The following is a 3,463-nucleotide window of genomic DNA, read 5'->3' on the forward strand; positions in this document are numbered from 1 at the left end:
CATGTGAAATTGAAGACTGAAGTAATGATGCTGAAAATAGAAAATTCTTTGCATCACAGGAATACATTCTAAAATATATTAACATAGAAAACAGTTCATTTAAAATTTAATAACATTTCACAATATTACTATTTTTATTGTATTTCTGATCAAGTAAATGCAGCCTTTGTGAGAATAAGGCTTCATTCAAAAACAACCCCAAACTTTTGTAAGGCAGCATGTACAGTATACTTGTTGTAAATGCTGACAGTCATGCCAATAATAATGCTTTGTTGACTTCTGAGATACAGTAAAGAGAGTGAGTGAGAGAGAAAGGATCCATGTTTACCTGTGTCTACACTTCACTGCACATCTTCTGACTAACAGACCAACAAACAGGAACACATCATCTGACCACAGTTCAGTCCACTAATAGCCTTGGGTAGTTTTGACCCATATTTTTAAGCAATTCCAAATAAATTTGTGCAGGATGCAGCTGGAATTTTTGTAGTAGGATTTTTAATAATGGAGCTTAATTTTAGATTCCAATTTATTGGAAAACAAAAAATATGCATACACTGTCAGCAAAAAAAAAAAAAAAAGGGCAAAAATTGCTCATATAGGGAAAAACAGCTTATCACTGGGGCTGTACCCACATTCTTTACCCCTAAATGCTGCATATTAATACCTGAGAGTAGTGATATTATGGTACTATTATAAACCTTGGGGTAAAGAAGGTACAAAGTTGTCTCTTTGAGGGTACTGGCCCAGTGACAAACTGGGTTTATGATGTAGGTTTATTGTAAGTTTTATGATGCCAAGATAAAACTCCCTTATTGGACATCAACCAGAAAAAAAAATACTACAGCTTCTAGTTCACTAAGAAAAGATGGTCCAACTATTATAACAGCAGATGTGCTACCTACTTTGGATATGGGTCTTGTAGGACTTTCTTCTTAATTCCACTTTCTTCAGTGACCTTGGTGTAGCCGGTCAGATCTGTTTCGATATCATCACATGTGCAAGCAAGGCTTGCTCCTCCACTAGTAACTTGCAATTTTATGTTTTAACCACAGATGGTGATAGAGAGCGCAGATCTGTTCTGTTCTGTAGTATTCTTCCTTTAAAATTATCTGTAATCTGGAAGTCATATTTGTACTGTTTCTGATGCTGATTACTGTCACTTAAACTGTTTTTATTCTCAAATATTTCAGGGTTTGTATAATGAACATTAGCACTCAGGTACATGGCCTTTAAACACAGCATAGCCTGAAAGTAGACTGTTAGTGTTAACAATAAATGATTCATTTTTTAATCTAAACCATATATTATACATGCAAACTGAAGATTAAACTAGCATACAACATTATAAAAGTGACCTCATCTTGCTGACAAACGCACGCAGACTTGCTTAGTAATGCTGCCCTTTCTGGTTTGTTTTGTTCCAGATCCACTGGCCTGTAGGAGTGTATTACAACAGCTAAAGGTACTGAACTCACCTGCTCTCTCGGATGAGGGCTGGTTGTGAGGTCCACTTGCTCTTTGGCATGGCGAGAGAACCCAACCCCTAGAGTGCAGCTGTGGAGAGATGCTGACATTTTGGGCTCCTGTCATATTATACGCACCGCAGAGATTCAGTTTTTTGGGGATACCAAGTTGAAGCAGAATCTAGTCCAAAATAGTGCATTGCCCCTGGCAACAGCTTATTAATCAAAGGAAGCTACCAGGGCATGAATAGCTCTGGAGTGGATTTGTGTTTAAGAGGGTGCTTCTACATATAAAGCTATGAGTGTGTCGGGCAGCCAAACTTTTAATTCATCATAGGTTCTTCATGCTTCGCCACGCTCTTGCAACATGTCATTGTTTGACTCTCAAAGCCTTTTAAGAAAGCCTGTTAGGCCACAGATTGTTTAGGGCTTTGGAGACCTGAAGCATGTGTCCACTTTCCTTTGGGAATGCCAGGAGTGGAGTTCATTGCTTTCAGACCAACCCCCTGTCTGTCCTTATTGTGTACCAGGACAGACGACTGATATACTGTATATTTGGATTGTAATACTGTATGCTACATGGACAATTAAAAATAAAGAAAAGAAAAATCATAGTTAAAAAAAAATATATAAAAAAACAATAGATATTAACAATAAATAATAATAACAGCAACAACTATAATAAGAATAATAATATAATACATAATAGTAATGTCATCATTTCAGGAGGTTAAGTTTTTAAAATGCAAGTTTTTGAATATTGTTTTGCTAAATGTTTATATATATATATTGCTGTAGCGTTACATATGTTCTAATTAGAGTGGTAATTTATCAGTATGTTAATGAGAAGGCACTGCAGCATTTGGCACAAGAGTGGCAGCTTTCAGTCGCCTCTATACATTTAACTATGTCTTTTTTGTAAAGATGAAGCACAGGGTGATAAGGCCAAACAAAGCATTCGGGCCAAATGTGCCGAATATCTAGACCGGGCTGAGAAGCTGAAAGAATACTTGAAGAAGAAAGAGAAAGCCCCAGCGAAACCAGTGAAGGAGTCTCAGTCCAGTGACAAAGGGTAGGTGCTGGTGATTAGTAGTTAGTTGGATAAATACAAACATACACATACATTCAGTTGAAACGTGTGCTTGATTTCTGTGAATCAAAATGAATTAATTGCTAGTTGTTTTTGAACACAATACTGCTTAAAAAATAAATCTAACCTGGCTCTGATGGACACTAATAATACACAGGACTTGATCATTCTGATAGCCCTTATTTGAAAATGCATATTCCTAACTGCTAGCATGTTAGGAATATGCATGTCTCATGTCTATGCAAAGACGTGTTAGCAACTGAGACTGTGAACTTCCCCCTTTGCTGTTGTGCTATTTATATAACCAATCATTAGTTTAGGGTTGGTTAGATTTTTACAGTAAAACAGTAATACTGTGAAAGAATATTACAATTTAAAATATTTCCTTTTCAGCATCATTACTGCAGTCTTCCTTCAGAAATCATTCTAATATGATGATTTACTGCTCAAGAAACATTTCTGATTGTTAGCAATGTTGAAAACAGTTTCAGTCATACATTTAATTTCAGGTTTCTTTGACTTTAAAAGAAAGCCATCATTTGAAATAAGTATTTTGTTACGTTATATATGCATTTACTGTCACATTTGATCAATTGAATGCAACCTTGCTGAATAAAAGTTTTAGTTAAAAATGTGTATTTTTAACCATAGGAATGAAAGTGATGGAGAAGGAGAAGATCCAGAGAAAAAGAAATTTCAAAATCAACTCTCAGGTAAGTGATTCCCCATCCAGACACTGTCTTCTAATGGAACGATTGTGCTTTTTTTTTATTTGTATTTTTTTAATCAATTCAGTTAAATTTTTTTAGTATGTTTTATTACTCGTAGTCTAAAGTAATACTAAGAAAAACAGTACCGTTTTGGTAACACGTTTGATGTTTTTTTTAGTTTTAATCCAAAGAAATCT

Source organism: Sinocyclocheilus grahami, unplaced genomic scaffold, assembly GCF_001515645.1.
Source record: "Sinocyclocheilus grahami isolate Dianchi unplaced genomic scaffold, SAMN03320097.WGS_v1.1 scaffold440.1, whole genome shotgun sequence".
NCBI lineage: Eukaryota > Metazoa > Chordata > Actinopteri > Cypriniformes > Cyprinidae > Sinocyclocheilus > Sinocyclocheilus grahami.